At 48.1% G+C, this 22,548-nt stretch overlaps 1 protein-coding gene across 1 annotated transcript in view; it reads left to right on the top strand.

The window, feature by feature from the left end:
* Positions 1-22,548, top strand: part of VDR (vitamin D receptor) — an 817,725-nt gene that overhangs the window by 506,474 nt on the left and 288,703 nt on the right. The gene's annotated exons all lie outside the window — the stretch shown is intronic.

Genomic DNA, 22,548 nt, shown 5'->3' with positions numbered 1-22,548 from the left:
CTCTAATGGGTGACTTGCCCACATGCTCTGGAGGGGGCAACATGCCCTTTGCTCTTGATCCTGGGGAGGCTGGGGTTGGTGGGTGGCTTACCCACTGGTTCTAGAGAGGGCATCGTGCCTTCTTCTCTTGATCCTGGGGAGTGCAAGGTCCCAGTCTCTCAGGTGGGTGTCATACCCACTGCATTAGCAGGGGCCAGGCTGCACATCAGCCCGTGGAGGCAGGACTGCATACCGTCTGCCGGCGGTGATGGCTGCTTGGTGGTGGTGCTGCAGCCGCTGGTGTGGGGGAAGCTCCAGCCCATCCCCTGCAGTCTCGGATGGCTGCCCACTGGTGGTGGTGGTGGTGCTGCTGCTGCTGGTTGGGGGAAGCTCCTGCCCATCCCCTGCAGCCTCAGGCGGCTTCTCAGTGGTGGAGGTGCTGGTGGTGGGGGGAAGCTCCAGCCCATTCCCTGCAGGCTTGGACGGCTGCTCAGTGGTGGTGGTACTGCTGCTGGTGGTTGGGGGGGGGGAGCTCCTGCCCATCCCCTGCAGCCTCGGACGGCTTCTCAGTGGTGGTGGTGCTGCTGCTGGTGGAGGGAAGCTCCTGCCCATTCCCTGCAGCCTCAGACGGCTGCCCAATGGTGGTGGTGGTGGTGCTGCTGGTGGGGGAAAGCTCCAGCCCATCCCCAGCAGCCTTGGACGGCTGCACAACCATGTTTGGTGGTGGGGGCTCTGTCTGAGTCCCTGTCCTAGGCCCCTTGTCCTTCCTGCCTGCTGTTGCTGGCTCCTTGCCCTTCCTGGCAGCAGCTGGGGCAGGCACCCTTTCCTTGAGGCTGCCTGATGCAGGCTTCTTCACCCTCTGCACAAGTGCCCTGGATCCTTTTGCACCACAAGTGGGTGTGGAGACTACTGAACCCGTAGACTGAGTGGCTGAGGTGCTTGCCTGGGTTTTTGCCACCCTGGCCAGACATGTAGGACGGAGGGGAGGGGTAGGGAAGAGGTTAATGGTGGAGAGGAAAACCTTCTTAGGGACATTGGGGTGGGAAGAGGGAGAAGGTTTGGGAGTGGAGGAAGAGGGCGTGGTTGTAGGAGGTGTCTGTCTGCTGATTTTGGGTGCAGGTGCATGGGCTGGATGCTGTTGTGAGGTGGATGGCTGTTGGGTGTCTGAGTGCTTGCGTTTGTCTATTTTAGGAGGGGGGATACACAGTGGGAGAGGACACAGGGGACGTGTGCATGGCTGTTGTGGAGGTGTCTGCCAGTGAGATGTGTTTTCTGCTAGGTGTGGTGGTGATGCTGGTAGTGGATGAGGATGTAGTGCATGCAGGTGTGAATGTAGACGCAACTGAGTGGGAGGTGGAGGAGGAGGAGGAGGGGGGAGACAGTGGAAATTGTGGATGTTGTTATGTCTGCATCTGGATGGTGTTTGTGTAAGTGCCTTTAGGATGATGTGTGGTGCTTGTATTTGCCAGCACCACTCGTGTGTTTTCTTGTGAGCATGCTTCTCTGTCTGTGTGCTTGGGATAGGTTGGGGTTGAGGGGAACGGGATTGGGAAGAGAAAGTTGGAGGGGGGAGGGTGGAAACAGGGACAACGGCTAGGAGGCCAGAGCCTGGAATGATCTCCCAAAATGCATCAAAGTCATACCAATCAACCAACAAGTTCATGCAGAGTGATAATGGCGGCTATTCTCAGAGTCTTTTTAAATTGGGTTGTGCAACAGAATGCCAGTCTGTTTAGTGTTTAATGATTATTCTTCCTCATGCAGTGTTCTTTTGGCATTTACCGCTTCTACCAACCGTGACATCATCTTCCATCATCACTGTTTCCTTTGTGGGTCATCTCGGACGACAGCTGTGACTACTGGTGTGATCTGCTTCCACTCTCGTTAGTGGAAATGAGGCAATTCCCAAACATCTAGACAGTCCCATGCTGAAGAATTAGACACAGCTACCTTTATGCAGTTTCAGCTTTGTTAGAAAGATTAACATGTGCCTAAATCCTGTTTGCGGAGACTTCTTTTATTGGCTTCAAATGAGTGGTGCTGGGGCTGCACCCACAGAGTGAAGGCAGGAAATGTTTTGATTTTTGTCCCTTTATATTGTGCACATTTATTCTTACTGGCCCATTGCAGAAAAGCATCCCTGTACAGAAGTTCAAGAATCTGTCTAAAATGGCCCACGGCTGTACAAGGATTGGACGTGATGTTAGTGCTCTTTGTGCTCTTCCTAGTGATAGCATCTTAGCTATTTCTTTTGGCTTCAAAGTTTCCATCAATCATTTCTCAAAAACAGTTTGGTCGAAAGGCCCTGCAGTTATTGTTACTGGATTTTACATCTGCACTTTCCACCCTTGCCTCAAGGTTGTGTTTGGTCTTCCATAGTTCAATTATTGTAGCCCACATTTCTTGCATGTTGTTTTTAAGGGTTCCCACTGTGATGTCTCTCGTCCTCATGCTTTCTAGCATGTTTTCAATTTATCTCTGCAGACACTGAATCGATCTTGTGCTTGAGCTGTTTCGAAAGTCTACTATTGCCTTCAGGACATCATTTGGGGTGGGCACATCCAAGCTTCTGTCACCTTGTATCTCATATTGTCATCTCACTGATGCCACACAGATTCCTATGTATGTTTCTTAAGGTTAAGGAAATTGCTGTCAGTATTCCATGTCTTCATTTCTGGACCCCCCTGGATCACCTCTTTGGGGAACTTTACCTTCTTACAGAGCCTTGGGGTGGCCACAGTTGCCACACCAAACCTCCAACATTTTGGAGCTACCATCTTCACAGCACACATTTACCCTCAGGCTGCCTTATGATTATAATCAAACTGTGCTGTTGGATACCTTCACTTTCGGCAGGCTATTAGTGCAGATATGTGTGGTTGGATGGAGCATCCACAAATCACCTTTCAGTGACCATTTTGCTGGCCAAATATAGTTTTTTAAACACACGTGTTAATATGCAAATGCTTCACATGCTAAAAGATGCCTGCAGCCATATCCTGGTTGTGGGAAATTGGTTTGGTGGTTGAGGTTGGTGTGAGCTCTTATCAAGCAACAGCCACAATCCTTGTCAGGGTGAACCACAAATAGTCTCTAAATTAACCTTTGCGTAACCCTCTGGAAGTTTGGCACAAAAGCAGGTAGTCCTATCTTAGAAGCAATGTTTAAAATATTTATGCAGCACACAAACTGCAATAAAGTGAAAACAAAATACAAGAAAAATCATACACCAATTTAGAAACATATAGTACAATTTAATACATTCTTTGACATTGATGAAACAAAAATCTAATCAGTAGAAGTGGAGATAGACAAAAAGTTACAAGCTAAGACTGACCTCGACGGAGCACTAGCCAGATACAGGCACCAGGTTAATCTCACTGAAAAAGTTACCATCTCTGAGTCTGGTACGAAGAGTCCTGTTCAGTGGAGGAGGCCGCGAGGAGCAGAGAGATCATTTGCGATGGTCGTTATTGTATCTCGAAGAGCAGGCATGCATCACTCTGAAATTTACTTCCTCCCTGCCATGCTCCCAGGATGTCTGGGGTGACAAAAGGCTAGTGTGAAGTCCTTTGTGAGTGTATTGAGGCAACTCCTTTGAAATCTAAGTGTAGTAGGTGACTGCTGCGCCCCTCTTCATCCTGCTAACATCCAGCCCTCCTTTGTGAGACTGTCTGGGAGGAATAGACACAGGCCAGCTACATCTAGTCATGTGACACAGGCTACAGGTACCTAAATGGTTAGGAGAAGAAAACACCAACTTTCTAAAAGTGGCGTTTTGATAATTTGATTCTACCATTAAAGAGCATTTTCAATAAAAAATTTTAAGAGACCAAATGTGAAATTTCTACCTGTTCCCAAGCAAAAGTTATCACTTATTACATGTAATATAATAACCCAGTGTTATCCTATAGAAGAGGTAGTCCTTGAAGTAGTAAAAACAAGATTAAATGTTTTTCACTACCAGCAAATGTGCAACTTAAAAGTACATGTCCTACTTTTTAGATACAATGCATCCTGCCCTTTAGGCTGTTTAGAGCCTAACCTAGGGGTGGCGTATGTGTATTAAAAAAGAAGGTTTATGCCTGGCTTATTTTGCAAGCTGGAAATGGCAATTTAAGCGGCACACAGGCTGAAATGGCAGGACTGAGATGTTTTAAAAGGGCTACTTAGGCGGGTGGTACAGTATTGCTGCAGGCCCACTAGTAGCATTTGATTTACAGGTCCTGGGGTCATGTAGTCCTACTTAACTAGGGACTTGTAAGTGAAACAAATGGGCCAATTGGATGGAAGCGATTTTTACAATGTTTAAAGGAGAGAGCACAGGCGCTTCAATTTCATTACCAGTGGTAAAGTGCGCAAAGTCTTAAAGGCCAAAAACACATGTTCAAAAGGTTTGGGGGTAGCCCTGCAGAGAGGGCCACATCTGATACCAGTGCATTCAAACTACTGAAATGATTGCAGGTTTTAATGGTTCAGGAGTTCATATACGTTTAAGGTATTACCTTTCAGATGAAGTCAGCAACCCAATATTAACAAAATGTCTATTGGTGGCTACACACAGATCTAAAAATGTGCATTCATGTATATTAGTATCTGGACGTTTGGCTGGTACAGTAAAATTCATTCCTCCACTGCCAGCAAAACCTGAAATAGATTATAGATTGCCTCTATCAACTGGGATTTATTGTGAACATGAAAAAGTCCTCACTCATCCATTCTCAAATCAAAGTATATTTGTGGGCAGAACTCAACAGTCAAAAGCTTGTTCCCGCTCCTGTTCCTGGAGCCGGCAGAGCCGTTCTTGAGGCCAGTCCTCATTGCACTTCAAATCCTTAGTTAATCCTAAAAAGCATAAGGAGTCAAAGTGGAGTTCTGCTACTTCTTCCCAATGTCTAAGTCGGCTGACTTTGGCGCTGATTCCACAATTGACTCTGGTGCAACCTGAATTTGTGGGGCCTTCAGCCAAGCAGTGTGAGATTGAAGAGTTCTGCACAGCTATGCTGCAGCTCTACAGATGTCTGCTGACTCCCTCTGTTGCGTCTTCAGGCCCCACAGAGCCGAGATCCCCTTCTCTTGTATTACCACTGGTATGTTTGCACTCAGCTTCAGCAGAATGAACTGCGCAGCTTCTGCCCTTGGCTCCAGTAACACCGCCGCCTCTGGCATCCACTACCACCCCAGGCCTGGGTAAGTCAACGCCGACTTCGCCATCAGAATTGGTGGCCCCCATCATCTTTTCTGATCCTGACTCCATGCCAGTGTGACTTCAACAGTGTCACACTCAAATCCCACTGAGGTCTCAGCATTTGCTTTACCTCGAGGCAGATAACATTCCCTCCACTTCCAGATTCGAACAAAGATGGACAGGGTGATGAGTTTTCTCTGCCCTATACAGACGATTATTAGTATGAAGACCTTCACAGCACTAGTGTTTTGGCTACTTCCCCAGAAGCAGTCCTTTTTCCTCCTCCCTTGCCAACAACAGAAAAATCTGACTCCTACGCTGTGGCTGTCCATAAGGCGACAAAAGTGCTTGACCTTCACCTCTACACCATGAAGGTGAAAACAAATGTACTTTCTGAGGTTTTGCAGCCTGACCAGGCTGCTTCTGAGGCTTTTCTCCTATTCAATGAGGCCTTGATTTACAACGTAGGGCCTTGTACCAGTCTCTCTGTGAGCCATCAGATTTCCTGGCTTAACTGTCCTGCTCCAGTTTTTTTTTTTTCCTGTACTCCTCTCCAGAGTGTCTTGATGTGCAAGCTTCTACTAGTTGCACCAACCCCAACAATTTTCCGACCATTTCCCCTGATAGGGATCCAAGAGAGTAGAGGATTTCGTAAAGAGGTTGTTCTCCTCAGTCAGCTTAGTCCTCTGATCCAATAATGCCACCTGTCTGCTAAACCACTACACCCATGCCCTTTGGTACTCGGTGGCACAAGTCCTCTGGTGTTCCGGACAACCTTCACCCTGTCCTCTCTCAGGCACTTCAGGACTGTTGTGATGCAGCCGAGTTCACAATTCACTGTGGCATGGACACCACCAACTCCCAGAGGCAGGCCATAGGCACTAGTGTCAACCTTCACTGCCATGCATGGCTTTGGTCCACTGGGTTCTCAGGCTACATTCAGCCCTCGCTGATGGACATGCTGTTCAATGGGGCTCGCTTATTCGGGATAAGACCGACACTGCTCTCTGGGCGGCTCATGGAGAGTAGGGCTCCTCCTCTCTTTCTTGGCTGCTCTATCCAGCCAGTCAGCAGCAGCAGCAGCAATCCCACTGGTCCTTTTGTGGCTTCAGAGGAGGCATTTGGCTTCAGGAGAGGCATTCCCTGCTGTCAGTCTGTCCCACCCCAGCATGCAACCCACCAATTTTGCAGGAGAAGCCGTGGTGCCTGCTGCCTCAGTGGCCAGCGTTAGCATGCTGGTCAGTCCACCGCCCCCTGCAGCCCCACCTGCCATACCTTTTTAGTCTACCCTTGCAGGGTCATAGCCACCATGTGAGAGACAGAATCCACCAATTCTGTCCTGGCTGGCAGCCGATCACATCGAACAGGTGGGGTCTTTCAAATTTTCTGCAATGGGTATGCCTTGCCCTTCCTTTTGTCTCTGCTGCAGTTCCACCATCTACAGCGGACCACCTCTCCATTTTGTGGAAGGAAATGCTACCCCTTTTGGTCAGTGGTGCTGTAGAGAGGGTATCAGTGCCAGAAGTAGTTGCTATTCCTGCTACTTTCCAGTGTCCAAGAAGGATGGAGGTCTGCAACCCATTTTAGATCTGCACCTTCTCATTCTCTTTTCATGGAGGGTGAAATTCAAGATGCTCAACCTGGCCTAAGCCTTGTCCACCCTACATGCTTTAGGCTGGATGGAACACTGGATCTGCAAGATGCCTATTTACATATTCCCATTCTGCCGGCCCATTGGCACTACCTGTGGTTCATGGTGGGAGAGGAGCATTTCTAGTCCACTGTGCTCCCCTCTAGACTCACCAGCACCCCCTCAGGTGTAATGAAACTGATGACAGTTGTGGCAGCACACCTTTGGAAGTCGGGCTGTGTTTTGCTTTACTGCTGACTGAGCCAAAATACACACACTGAAAGGAGTTGAAAAGATTCTCTTGAATGCACTTCTTAATCTGAAGAAGACATTTATTATATATTTTTGCAAGGCTTGTGAAGAAAGGCCTGTATAGCCAAAAGTGTACCTTTAAAATTTGCAACAATCAAGTAAGACCATGTACAAAGCATCTTCAATCTATGAACAGCAAATATATACATGCAAGGATACCAAAATGTATATTGATATATGTATATATATTCATTCACAATGCAAAGCAAATAATTAATAAAAATGCATCACCGTAGGGCCTGTCTGGTCCTTCGTCTTTCTCCTGCCAGCAAGCCAATGACCCCGTTTGACTGAAACAAGAAAGAGAGAACTCTACCCTCACGGGAAATATATCAGGCATTCGAGGTCTAAAATCCTGATTGAGGTCTCTGAATCTCCCACTGTCGACCTGGGTCTCTTATATATCTTAAACAAATGAGAAAAGGGCTTTCTGGAAAAAAACCTCCCGCTGCACAAGAAGTATTAAAAAATTCTGGCTATTTTAGGTCAGGGTTGAAAGAAACAGGTTGGAACTGGCCAGTTTTCCAAGGTGTGACGCCTAAGCCGTTCCGTGCTGTACTATGAACATTATTCTAGTACATGCTTATCGTGCTGACTGACTGACTCCTCCACGTTATGTCCTAGCTCTTCGAGAGAAAAAGAACACGCAGAATAGAAAACACGTTGCATAACATGTTTTGTACGGAAAATTACTCACACCTTTAACGTGGCAATGAAGCTAAGGCTAAGCTAAATACAAAATGGAGTCTGTAACTGGTGACCACTAATGTGACGGTGGACAGCTAAGCCAAGTGCAAAGTGATGCAACACGAAGTCAGTGGTCAGAACACCAATATCACTACAGGCTTTCAGTCTTCCCCTACCTCGACATCTATCTGTTGAAGGCAGACTGGCCCCAGACAATAGTCAGCCACCTCCAGACTACGGCAAACCTCCTGTCATCCTTGGGGTTCACTATCAACGTGCCAAAGTTACACCTTACTTCACCTCAAATGCTCCCCTTCATCAGAGCCATCCTGGACTTGGTTTGGTTATGAGTATTTTTCCCCAGGAAAGAGTCCAGGACATTCAGGCTATGATCTTTCAGTCTTGATCCTCGATTTCAGTTAGGTCGACTCTGAGGCTGCTGGGACTGATAGCCTTCCGCATCCTGCTGGTCGACCATGCCAAATGGAATATGTGGGCTCTGCAGTGGGATCTGAAGTCCCAGTGGGCCCAGCATTAAGGCGATGTCCCCGGCCATTCCCAGATTTTCAGAGGAGATCTGCAGTGGTGGCTACTGGACCATGATTGGGTCAGCGGTGGACTCCTTTCTCTTCCCCAAACACACCTGACAGTGCTGACTGATGCATTGCTTCTTGGTTGGGGTGGCTTCTGGGAGAGGTGAAGATCAGAGGCCTCTGGTGTCCAGGGTAGTCTTGGCTCCATACCAGCCTTCTGGAGCTGGGGGTCATTCACTTAGTGCTGAAAGCGTTCCTGCTATCCTTCAAAGGGTGGCTGGTACATGTGCCCATGGACAAAACTACCATGTGGTACTGAAACAAACAGGGCGGGTGGGGTCTCGGACTCTGTGCCAGAAGGCCTTGTGTCTCTGGTCATGGCTGAGCCACCATGGAATTGGGATGGTGGTAAATCACCAGGCAGGATCATTGAATGCTACGTGGCCGAACTCAGCCTGCTACTCCTAGCCTATCATGACTGGCAGGTACATCCGGAGGTGATGCAGGCTCTCTTCTGCGAATGGATAGAACCTTGGCTCAATCTATTCACCACTGCTGAGAACATGCAGTAGCACCATTTCTAAATATTGGAGTTTCCAAGTCATCTCTCGGGTCGGACACTCATTCTGCCTCTAATAGAACTCGAGACACCTGCATGCCTTCCTGGCAATACCCTTTCTGCCTGAGGTCTCAAGATGATCAGAACGGACTGGGCATGGATAGTGTGGTATCAAGAACTCCTGGGCTTGAGCATCTGTCTCCCGAGGAGGCTGCCTCTCCAGGAGGATTTGCTGTCCCAGCAGAACATTTGGGTTCTCCACCTCGTCCTTCATGTGTGGCAATTGAGCAGTGACAGCTGAGCACCTTCGACATTCCTCTGGAGGTTGTTGATGTCATCTTAACAGCCAAGCATTCCTCGTCGAAAACTGTATATGCCTGTTGTTGGAACAATTTGTAGTTTGGTGTGGCACTTGTCAGGTTGACTCTGTTTAGGCTAAACTGTCCAACGTCTTATTGTCTGTTCTGTTTCTAGCCGAGCAAAGCCTTGCTCTGGGTACAGTTAAAGGTCATCTTTCAGCCCTCTTGGTATTTTTACGGTAGCCTGAGCAGCCCTCTTTATTTAAATCATCTGTTGTGATGTTTTTTTTTTTTTTTTTTTTTAAAGGGCTGGAACATATGTTTCTCCCTTCTTCTTTTGTGGTGCCCGAGTGGGGCCTGCTGGTGTTCTGCGCTCCACTTCATCCGTCTACGGAGGTGGGGCTTTATTGCTTGAATCCTAAAAGGGGACTCATATTTCACACTGATAGCACCAAAGACCACTGGGTGTGCCTTCGGCCCATTGTGGAGTTTGCCTGAACGAAGAAAGGCAAAGCTGTGCAAAAGTGTGCTATCTCATGTTGGATCGTGCTCTCCCTTAAGATCTGCTATGCACTTTGGAAGCAGCCACCTCCGGATGGACTGCTTGCTCATTCCACCAGTGCTAAAGCTGCTACCACTACGTACTCATGCGGCCTCCCTATTATAGGCATATGCCAACCAGCTGTGTGTGTGCGCCCCGCCATACATTCATGAACGGTTAATGTGTGGACCGAAGGTAAAGAACTTGTTCTTTAAGTTAATCAAAAGATGCATCTACTATCTGTCTCCAACATCCAAGTACACCAGCTGAAAGGGGTTCATGCTGTGGAAGTCCGAGTCAGAAGAGCCGCAATATACTGCATACAACACACAAAGCCAATAAGTACAACTCAGCAGTTTTTCATTTGTGTAGGGACAACATGATTTCCAACACATGTTGACTAAACATTATTCTGTAGGCATTCATCTCAAGAAGAGGCTTAAGAAGTACAGGCAGTATTAAAACATTGTTTGGCTCTATTTACTTTCCATCTCCTTCTCACCATTGGTAAACACATTTTATAATATATGCAGTGCAGAATAGATTTGTGCTCAAAATGTATGTTTATATAACAATAGTTTTGCCTTCCTTCCAACTCCCCAGTGAAGGAAAGGAGTTACTGCCCCTTACATTCAACACAAAAAATGTAGAGTAAAATAGTTTTAAACCTCAAATTCTTGTTATACCTTTTTTAAGACATATATATATATATATATATATATATATATATATATATATATATATATATATATATATGGGTGGGTGTGTGTGTGTGGGGGAGGGGGTGTTAAATCTTGGTGCACCTGTTTTAACACACAACATGAAACACACTTTTTGGGTCTTTGCTTGGCAGCTGTACTACTGGTAAGTTCTAGGGGCAATAAAATGTTCATTTAAACAGAAACTACAGCAGAATAACTTCATCTTTACAATTTCGGGACTTTCATTGGACTGCAGAGTTGAAGTAAGCTGTTCATTCCTTACACCTTGAATGCAACCTGAGGCCCCTTCAGAGAACATCTAAAGTGGCCTACTCTAGCTACTGTGATTCTAAAAGCAGTACGCTAATACAGATCCCATGCTCCTATTAAGGAGAGGCTGATGTTTGTGTGCAGAAAAACAATAAAAACTATCTGGCTGTTATTTAACTAAATGTAAGTGCACTTGCTTTGTCAGTGTAACTACCAGTTAACAAGTTCAATTCCTTCTTGGGCTAGTTGGGCATTTACAGTTTGAAAAGTAGAATGTTTCACTGTAGTATCATCAGCTATTGATGAAGCCAGCCAGTCCCTAAAATGTGTCAGCAGACTGTATACAGGGAGTGCAGAATTATTAGGCAAGTTGTATTTTTGAGGATTAATTTTATTATTGAACACCAACCATGTTCTCAATGAACCCAAAAAACTCATTAATATCAAAGCTGAATATTTTTGGAAGTAGTTTTTAGTTTGTTTATAGTTTTAGCTATGTTAGGGGGATATCTGTGTGTGCAGGTGACTATTACTGTGCATAATTATTAGGCAACTTAACAAAAAACAAATATATACCCTTTCAATTATTTATTATTACCAGTGAAACCAATATAACATCTCAACATTCACCAATATACATGTCTGACATTCAAAAACAAAACAAAAACAAATCAGTGACCAATATAGCCACCTTTCTTTGCAAGGACACTCAAAAGCCTGCCATCCATGGATTCTGTCAGTGTTTTGATCTGTTCACCATCAACATTGCGTGCAGCAGCAACCACAGCCTCCCAGACACTGTTCAGAGAGGTGTACTGTTTTCCCTCCTTGTAAATCTCACATTTGATGATGGACCACAGGTTCTCAATGGGGTTCAGATCAGGTGAACAAGGAGGCCATGTCATTAGATTTCCTTCTTTTATACCCTTTCTTGCCAGCCACGCTGTGGAGTACTTGGACGCGTGTGATGGAGCATTGTCCTGCATGAAAATCATGTTTTTCTTGAAGGATGCAGACTTCTTCCTGTACCACTGCTTGAAGAAGGTGTCTACCAGGAACTGGCAGTAGGACTGGGAGTTGAGCTTGACTCCATCCTCAACCCGAAAAGGCCCCACAAGCTCATCTTTGATGATACCAGCCCAAACCAGTACTCCACCTCCATCTTGCTGGCGTCTGAGTCGGACTGGAGCTCTCTGCCCTTTACCAATCCAGCCACGGGCCCATCCATCTGGCCCATCAAGACTCACTCTCATTTCATCAGTCCATAAAACCTTAGAAAATCAGTCTTGAGATATTTCTTGGCCCAGTCTTGACGTTTCAGCTTGTGTGTCTTGTTCAGTGGTGGTCGTCTTTCAGCCTTTCTTACCTTGGCCATGTCTCTGAGTATTGCACACCTTGTGCTTTTGGGCACTCCAGTGATGTTGCAGCTCTGAAATATGGCCAAACTGGTGGCAAGTGGCATCGTGGCAGCTGCACGCTTGACTTTTCTCAGTTCATGGGCAGTTATTTTGCGCCTTGGATTTTCCACACGCTTCTTGCGACCCTGTTGACTATTTTGAATGAAACGCTTGATTGTTCGATGATCACGCTTCAGAAGCTTTGCAATTTTAAGAGTGCTGCATCCCTCTGCAAGATATCTCACTATTTTTGACTTTTCTGAGCCTGTCAAGTCCTTCTTTTGACCCATTTTGCCAAAGGAAAGGAAGTTGCCTAATAATTATGCACACCTGATATAGGGTGGTGATGTCATTAGACCACACCCCTTCTCATTACAGAGATGCATATCACCTAATATGCTTAATTGGTAGTAGGCTTTCGAGCCTATACAGCTTGGAGTAAGACAACATGCATAAAGAGGATGATGTGGTCAAAATACTCATTTGCCTAATAATTCTGCACTCCCTGTATTTGTGTTTCCCTATTGCGTGTCACACTTTTTCAACATTTCTCAATGAAGATTTAAAGGACTTAGGCCCTCATTACAACCATGGTGGTAAATCCTGCTTACCGCAGTGCTGACGGGTGCCAAGATACCGTGGCCGCGGCGGTAATCCACCACAGTTATTGTGACCCACACAGAGAATACCGCCACTATACAGACACCCACACAAGTCCGCCACACCAAAGGTCAGTGATAAACTGACTATAGCAAAACCCACACCGTCACGCCAACAGGAATACGTTCACAGTATCACGACCCACCAATCAACGCAGCAGTTTTTCAACCGCGATAAACCATTGGCGGTACACCGCCGCACTGAAAATACACACACACTTACAACACTACACCACATTGGACAATTCAAAATACACACACCTGACACACATACACACACCACACCCTCATACTCACAACACTATAAAACACACACCTACATTACCCTTAACCCTTTCAAAAAAAAAAAAAAAAAAAGACCAAGCACAGAGAGACAAGCAAAGAGCACACACCCAACAGAGGCACACAACACCATCACTCATACACCATCCACGCACATTACAGTATACATCCCAACACATCACCTCACACATATCACTCACAGCACATCCATGGCACCTCAAAGACACCCCAGGTTTTCTGAGGAGGAGCTCAGGGTCATGGTGGAGGAAATCATCAGGGTAGAGCCACAGTTATTCGGATCACAGGTGCAGCAGATGTCCATTGCAAGGAAGATGGAGCTATGGCGGAGAATCATGGACAGGGTCAACTCCGTGGGACAGCATCCAAGAACCAGGGATGACATCAAGAAGAGGTGGAACGACCTACGGGGGAGGGTGTGTTCCGTGGTTTCAAGACACCAGATTGCTGTACAGAGGACTGGCGGTGGACCCCCACCTCCTCCCCCACAACTAACAACATGGGAGGAGCAAGTCTTGGCGATCATGCATCCTGACGCCCTCGCAGGAGTAGCAGGAGGACTGGACTCTGGTAAGTCAAATCTTTACTACTATATCCCCCACCCTACCTGCATGCCATCATATATCCCCACCCGTGCCCTCACTCCTATCACTCCAACACCCCACATCTACCCCATCACAACCCACACATCCCAATACCAAGCCCTGCATGCAACACCAATGCATGGACACCCATCACCACAGCATGCCTAGTAGAGAGACTCACCCAGCCCACACAATCAGCAATCGCAAAAGGACAATGTGACAGGGAAACCACTATTACATAAGGGGAACACACCCATTGCACAAGACGGCACACACAGACAGGATCAATGGTACCAATGATGTTGGGGATATGTCCCAGAGCATAGAAGTCAGCTTTCACTGTAGCCAAGTCATCCACCTGGGGGAACACAATGTAGCTGCACATGTGTTTCAGCAGGGCAGACAACACTCTGGTCAACACGTTAGAGACCATTGGCTGAGACATCCCTGATGCCATGGCCACTGTAGTTTGAAAGTAGCCACTTGCCAGGAAATGGAGCACTGACAGGACCTGCACTAGAGGGGGATTCCGGTGGAGTGGTGGATAGCGGACATCAGGTCTGGCTCCAATTGGGCACACAGTTCTTGGATTGTAGCACGATCAAGTCTGTATGTGATTATAATGTGTCTGTCCTCCATTGTCGAGTGGTCCACCAGGGGTCTGTACACCGGAGGATGCCGCCATCTCATATGCGGCCTCAGCGGTCGTAGCCTATGGAGTAGAACGGTGAGCAGAAGGTCCTTTACCACATAAATGGCACAGCTGTGTTTGCATTAATGTCACAGAAGCAGTGTGTGTAATCTAGAGTCAGTATATGTGCCAATATGTGCTGTGACGCAGTTAGGTGCTATGCCATGTGCCCCCCTGAAATGGCGTCTGCCTGACCTCTGAGGAGGGACAAGAGAAAATGAGGTAACTGCGCTGGCCTTGTGCAGCGTTGCGGTAGGCGGTCGAAGACCACCGTGCAACTCCGCATTGGTTATCATTGGGCCCTCTGGGTTCCAGGAGCCAATGGCGATGTGCGGTGACGGTACGCACCGCCGCGGACGTCACCACCATTTTCTACCTATTCACTCACTTGCTACCGGACCATCAGCAGGAGAGGACCTACACTGCAAGTGCTGCTGTGAACTGAGTCTGGAACTGACAATGGCTAAGTGTCTGGGTAAAGGGCCCCTGCCTTCTCTGCGGAGGAGTTGGAGAAACTGGTGATGGGGTCCTTCCCCAGTACACGTTACTCTACGGTCCTCCATACAAAAGGTGAGTATCATGTGAGCATGATGCGTGGGCAATGCCTGTTTGGAGTGGTGTGGACGTTAGCCACATGTTGGGGGGTGCTAAGGTATCCTGGCCTGAATGCTACATGAGAGGTGGTCAGTTTATGTGCGCCAGGGTATGGAAGGGAACTGGTGGGCAATGAGTATGACGGTCCGGACGGGCGAGTAAGTACATTTTCCGCTGTCTTATCCCTCTAGGTCAGCCCCCACCAGAAGAAGGGTATTTGGCGTGGCATCGCCAATGAGGTGCAGACGCTGGGGGTCTATCACAGGCGGAATACCCACTGCTGCAAGAGATGGGAGGACCTGTGCCGCTGGACCAAGAAGAGGGCGGAGGCCCAGCTGGGGCTGGCCTCCCAACTTGGAAGGGGTGCCCGTTGCACCATGACCCCCCTGATGTTCCGCATCCTGGCGGTGGCATATCCGGAGATGGATGGGTGCTTGAGGGCATCATAGCAACCACAAGGGGGTGAGTACAGGTTCTGAATCCTGACTTTGCATGCTTTAGGAGGTAGCTAGGTGGGGATGTGGGCTGTGGGTGGCCCTAGGCCAGATCGATCATGCCAGGGTAGGTCTCTCGTTTGCAGGCTCTGAGGCACCCCTACCCCAATGGTACAAGTGGCCAACTTCTACTGGGCAGGGTCCTGTGGGCGTCAGGTGTGCAGGTGCTGGCGTTAGGCATTTTACCCCATGGGCTGGTGAATACTTTAGTGAGTGGTTGGGCATGGCCTAGTGCATAGGGCAGCTCAGTGTGTGTTGTGTACGCCAGTGGTAGTGGTGTTGCAGGCATTGACCATGTGTATCCTCTGTCTATCCCCCCCTTCTTGTTTTGTCACTCTGTCCTTGTGTGCATTAGCATCATCTGGTGGAGGAGCAGAGGCACCAGCGACGGAGGGAGCTGCATCTCACATGGCTCATGAGGGTGAATCCACTGAGGGTGAAGGCACCAGTGGGACGGAGGGCGAGGGGAGCTCCATGACGGGGACAGGAGGGGGATACCAGTGACAGCGGCGACTCCTCTGATGGAAGCTCCCTGGCAGTGGCGGACACCTCTGTGCCCACCCCAACAACAGGTACAGACGCCACCCCCCTACCAGTACCACCCTCCCAGCAGCCCCTCAGCATGTTTCCTGTGGCCACTCACCCAGGTGGTTGGGCATCTCCTTCGTCCCAGGCACCTCGTGCCCCGCCCCAGTCAGCCCTGCTGACCTCAGTGAGGAGGCTATTGACCTCCTGAGATCCCTCACTGTTGGGCAGTCAACCATTCTGAATGCCATCCAGGGTGTCGAGAGGCATTTGCAACAAACAAATGCATACCTGGAGGGCATTCATTCTGGCGTGGCGGCCCAACAGAGAGCCTTTCAGGCTCTGGCATCAGCACTGATGGCAGCCATTGTCCCAGTGTCCAGCCTCCCCCCTCCAACTTCCACTACCCAGACCCAATCCCCTCTACCTCAGCCTATCCCAAGCACACCTTCAGACCAGCATGCACACACATCAACACACAAAAGTGGCTCAGGAAAACATAAGCACCACGCATCATCACACAGGCACTCACACAAGCACCATACCCATGCACACATACCAACATCCACTTCCTCCACTGTGTCCCTCTCTTCCTCTTCGTCCACCTCCCTCCCATTAATGTCTCCACTCACACCTGCATGCACCACATCATCAGCCACTGCCTCCATTACCAGCACTCCCATCACAACACACCCCTCACGAGCAATGACTACCCCCACTACCATGCACACGTCCGTGTCTCCTCTCCCAGTGTGTCTGTGAGCCCTCCTCCCGAAGTACACAAACGCAGGCACACACCCACTCAACAGCCATCTTCCTCACAACAGCCTCCAGCCCATGCACCTTCACCCAAACTCAGCAGACGTACACCATTACAACCACTACCTCTTCCTCCACTCCCCCTCCATCTCCCCATCCCAGTGTGTCAAAAAAAACTTTTCCTGGGTAACGTTGACCTCTTCCCTACACCTCCCCCCCATGTCCTTCCCCTAGGGCCAGAATGCCTAGATTCCAGGCCAGCACCTCAGCCCCAAAATCGACATCTGCTGTGGTGCCTGCAAGTCCGTGAGGATCGAAGGGAGCACCTGTCAGGGCTGCCAGTGTGCCACCTACAGATGCTAAGGGCCACCCGATTCTGCCACCTGCCAAGGTTAAAAAGGGCCTGGCATGCAGCAGGGAAAAGACACACCATCCACCCAGCAAAGCCTCATCCAAAACCAAAGAGGACAGTACCAAGGCCCCAGCAGCAACTACCAAAGTGGGGAAGGGACACAAAATCAAGGGAAAGTCACCTCAGGGCACGGAGCCTCCTGGTGAGGTACTGTGACCACCATTTCTCCTGACAGACCAGCGACTTGTACCACGGTAAGCACCGCTGCAACGACCGCCATCTGCACCACCCCCTGCACCTCCGCTGCCACAACGAAGGTCACCAGAATCCTCCCCAGTGGTCAGCCGTCCGAGGCTGCTGGAGATGGGTCTGGTGTCTTCCTCCACTACTACAGGCACCTGAACCACTGGCAGCATGTCCACCGCCGCCTGCACCGATATATGCACCGCCACGTGCCCAGCCAGTGCCACTACATTGGACATCAGCAGTATCCCCAGTGGGCAGCCGTCCAAGGCTGCAGGAGACGTCCTGGACCCTGCACTCACCACATCAGGCACCACCACCAGCACTGGCACTACCAGCAGTTTGCAGCCTAAGTCGCCGCAGGATGGAGTGTGTCTCAGCCTCCATGGAGTATCATGCTACCTGTTCACTGCACATCTCTTGCCTCAGACGCCCAGGTGAGGGAATGGGAACTGCCCCACCCCAGGTGCAGCATCACTGGGCACAAGGTCCCCTCCAGAACCAGTGGAGAGATGCATCCACTAACCCACTCCTTGGCAGGATGGAGCACACTGGGCACAAGGTCCCCTCCAGAACCAGTGGAGAGATGCATCCACTAACCCAACCCTTGGCAGGAGAAGCACACTGGGCACAAGGCCCCCTCCAGAACCAGTGGAGAGATGCATCCACTAACCCAATCCTTGGCAGGAAGAAGCACACTGGGTACAAAGCCCCCTCCAGAACCAGTGGAGAGATGCATCCACTTGAGAGACTGGCTTTGCACTCCCCAGGACATCACTGTGGGCATGGAGCCCCCTCGAGGAGCAGTGGCGTAGTACCATCTTCCGGCTGAGGTGCCCTTCCCCCTGAGGTGCCTTTGTTTTTCAACCTGATGCCCCTGCAGTGTTCTCTCCATTTTGAGGCAGAAGTCAAGTGTAGGCTTGGCCCATGATGTTTTGGCCCACAGATATTTACAAGGGACAGTGTACAGACTTCTGTACATAATGTAAATATTTGTATATACTGATTTGTTTGAATTCATTTGCTATATCTGCATGTTCCAAAATATCACTGATTGACATCAATTCCTTTTGTCCTTGCGTTCTTCCAGGGGGTTATGGGGTGTATCTGTAATGTTGTTGGATGTGTTAGTGTGTATGGTGTTGTGGGTGGGGGGTGGGGGTGTTGCATGTGTGTGTCACTCTCTTTTTCCTCCTCCCTCCTCTGTGTGCTAGGTGCAGTACTCACCGTCGTTGCCGCTGCCTTCTTTCTATTCCCTGGTGTATTAGTAGATACACCAACGTGGGGATGACCTGTAGCTCGGGCTCCATGGCGTCCTGGTTCTTCGTTGAGTGTCGAAAGGTGAGTGGTTCCCCTTCAGTGAACTGTTTCTGACGTGCTTTTGATGTCGTTGGTACCGCTCCGGAAAAGGTGGCGGATTGGCCTGTCATAGTACAGTGGGCGGTACATTTTCTTCCGCCTGTCTGTTGGCGGTGACCGCCGCAGTGATTGTTGCTACCGCCCTGGCGGTCGTCGTGTTAAAGTGGCTGTCTATTTTGGCGGTTTCTGCTGTGGTCGCGATCCCATTATTTTTACTGCTAGCCTGTTGGCGGTGTTATCGCCGCTTTAACACCGACCGGCAGGGTTGTAATGAGGGCCTTAATGTTCTCAGCCTGTGTTATTCTTGACATAAGAGTGGCCAAAAATAAAATACCCACTGGTTCTTGCCTACCGCTGTCTGATGCAGCTCTCAGTGGAGGAGTACTTGCTCATGTCTGCTGACTACTGCTGAAACAGTAGAGAATGGAATAGTCTGGAACTGAGAAATAGTAAGCCACCAGGCGAACCTTCTCTATACCAAGTTTAAAAATATCTCTGAACTATAAGTAATTTATGCATTTACACACCTGATTGCAACCCATGTTGCACAATACAATTATAAATATTTACAGCATCTGTAAATTCTGGTAATATCCTGACTGTGGTTCAGGCCATATATAGTTGCCTTTGAGGATAGGTTCAACAGACAATTATCAGTGGAGTGCCAAATACATCACTTAAGGAGGGATGTGTTGCTACCTTTTTTGAATGCCACATATGAGATAAGCTATCACAGTACCCCTTCCATCTGGCTTTCCTACATATCAGATGGCCATGCCCCCAGTGTCCACCGTCAATTGATGCACACAGCTCACAGAAGCTCAACCCCTAGGAAGACCAGAGACTCAACAAAGCCATAGAGAATGGCAACGTCAGCAAAATAATCTTGCTAACATGCCTGTATTATTGTATTACCAGTACAGGGAGTTTATCAGATACACAGCTGCCACATTTTACAAGTGTGCAAGAAAAGGCTAAAGTGCATGACTCTCACAACATTTTATGATAATTCAGTTTGCTGAGGTACACACAAGCTTGACTATAGTCAAAACCAAGATCATTGTTTTAACATTCATGGATTATTCCGAGGTTTGAGAAGAACCATGCTCAACTCATCTTTTCATAACAAAGAATGTCAACATTCATTGGAGTAACAGGCTTGATGTGCTACTCCTCTCTGGTTGCCCTTGAACATTTTGATCTACAGCAGTGAAACAGTGATGATTAGGGCCAACAAGAAGAACCTTTTAAGAGATTTACTACAAACTAAAATGCATCCTTAAGCAGAACTAAGTTGAATCCATAGCACCAGTTATGTCCCTGTCACAGCTAAATTGCACACAACCTAGAGGTTGTGTGTGTGTCCCTGCTTCATTCCCACCATACGTGCTGCACAGAGCCAATAATCTTTCAGCATGGACTACTACTTTTCCAGTACTATATCAGTGACACTTTAGTCCGCTGCTCACCAAGCTCCTGCCATAGAATATTCTTCCCAAATAGAACTCAGCTCCTTACCTTACTACTGAGGCAACCACAGCAAACCACCCAAATGTTTTGAGTCAGTATCTGAAACCTCCTCCAACTCATACATGCCATAAAATATTGCATGCTCAAAATTAGGACTGAGCAATGCCCACTCTATCCAGAACAACACCATATTCTCTAGCAACCTACTTTCTAGGAACAGCTGCCTCCTGGTTGGCCTACCAGAAATGGTCAATATTATAGTATGTAGCAATTCACAAGACCATTGATGGTATTACAACATAAGCCGAGGAGATACAGCAAGCCAGAATTACCTGTTAAAGAAAAAGCTGGGAAAGCGATCATGGATAATAAAGCCAACAACATAGATGGGTGGAGCACTTTGTAGAACTGTTGAACCAGCCTGTGCTGCAGTCCCCACTAGACGTACAACCAGCTGACAAGGACTTGCCAGTCAACTGCAGCAGACTAACCAGTGAAGAAATACGGCAAGCCACCTCACATCTGAGAAATGGGAAGTTAGCAGGATGCAACAACATTCATGCAGAGGTGCAGAAGTCAGACATTAAAACATCAGTAGGCATGTTCTGCCCAATGTTTTCAAGGATATGGGAAGAGGTAAACGTGCCATCAGACTGGAAGGAGGGATATCTCATCAAGATCCCTAAGAAAGGTGACCAAATTAACTGCTAAACCTACAGAGGGATAACTCTGCTATCGACCCCAGGCAAAGTGTTCAACAGAGTCATCCTGAACAGAATGAAGGAACAAGCTGGTTTCTGCAAAGATAGATCATGCATAGTCACGATTGCAACACTGCGAGTCATCATTGAGCAGTCGATGGAATGGAGCTTCCCCCTGTATGTCAACTTCATAGACAATGAGAAGGCATTCGACATAATGGGCAAAGAAACCCTTTTGGAAACGCCTATGTCACTGTGGTGTGCCAGATAATCTTGAAAGAATCATCAGGACCTCTTACAAGAGAATGCCCTGCAAGATAGCCCATGGAGGACAACTCACAGAAGCCTTCAGAGTGAGGACCAGAATCCACCACAGTTGTTTGTCCTCACCTTTTTCTCTTCCTGCTAGCCATAGACCATATCATCAAGAGAAGACTGACAATGTGGCAGCCACATCAACACAACTTGGCCTTAGCATCCACAGGGGGAAAAACTAAGATCCTGAAGACTAACACATACAGCAAAGCTGCAGTCACTCTTGCAGGTGATGCACTGGTAGAGGCTGAGGCCTTTTCCTTACCTGGGCAATGTCATAGATGAGCAGGGCTGCACAGATGCCAAAGTCAAGCCAAGGATCGACAATGCAAGGGCTGCCATCATTCAACTAAAGGAAATCTGGAGCTTCAAGGACCTAATGCTGCAAGCCAAGATCAGGCTTTTTAACACCAATGTAAAATCGGTCCTTCTGTATGGAGCAGAAAGTTGAAGGACAACTGAGACCACCACCAACAAAGTCCAAACCTTCATCAACACCTGTCTGAAGAAAATCATCTAAATCTGTTGGCCAAACACCGTTAGCAGCAATTGACCTATGGCAGAAGACTTTCCAACTCTCTGCTCATGAAGAAATCATGAAAAGACGCTGGGGCTGGATTGGTCACACCCTTCTCAAGCCCACATTAAATACCACCAGGGGAGCTCTCACCCGGAACCTAAAAGGAAAAGAGGAAGGTCAAGAAACACCTGATGATGAAGTCTCTAGGCTGACTGCAAGTTGATGGGCTTCTCATCGAGTCAGATTGAAAGAAAAGCCCATAATAGAGATGGTTGGGGTGTCCTGGTTGATGATCTTTACATTAGGACGGGTAGTAGGAATAATTGAGTAAGGATGCCATTCACAGTTCAATAAACCATAACTGCTTACTTGTCATGCTGCTGAACTTCCCTCCTCTAGTCTACAACCATATATTCTTCTACTAGTTTCTTGATCTCTCCCTTTACAGACTGCTTCCCAGCATGTCTTGATCACAACCGATTCCAACCTTTGGATTTGTAGTCCCATCCCAGCTCAAAATAAGCAATCAATTTATTCATTACTATGCAGATCTTGGACTTTAACTAGGTAGTTAGTCCGCCTAACAGACTCCTGGTTGTGCACTTGATCAGAAGCCTGTCTCTTGTAGCCTCTCTAACCTGCTATACCATCAGATCCTACATCTCACTAAGGAAACGTGTTCAGTTGCCTTCAAGCCCTATTAAAGGTTAGCACTGCTAGGTTCACTTCACCTAAGTGTAAGCAGTAAGTATATTTCTAGAGACACAAAACTAGTAAAAGTAGAAGGCTCAAGATGACACTCATGGACCCACCTTTTTCCCACAAGAGGGGGGCTAGGTTGCTGACACCTCATGTATTGGGGGACATGAAGTGAAAGTTCCTCTTA

This window comes from Pleurodeles waltl, chromosome 4_2 (genome assembly GCF_031143425.1).
Source record: "Pleurodeles waltl isolate 20211129_DDA chromosome 4_2, aPleWal1.hap1.20221129, whole genome shotgun sequence".
NCBI lineage: Eukaryota > Metazoa > Chordata > Amphibia > Caudata > Salamandridae > Pleurodeles > Pleurodeles waltl.
This window is presented reverse-complemented; position numbering and strand designations above follow the sequence as displayed.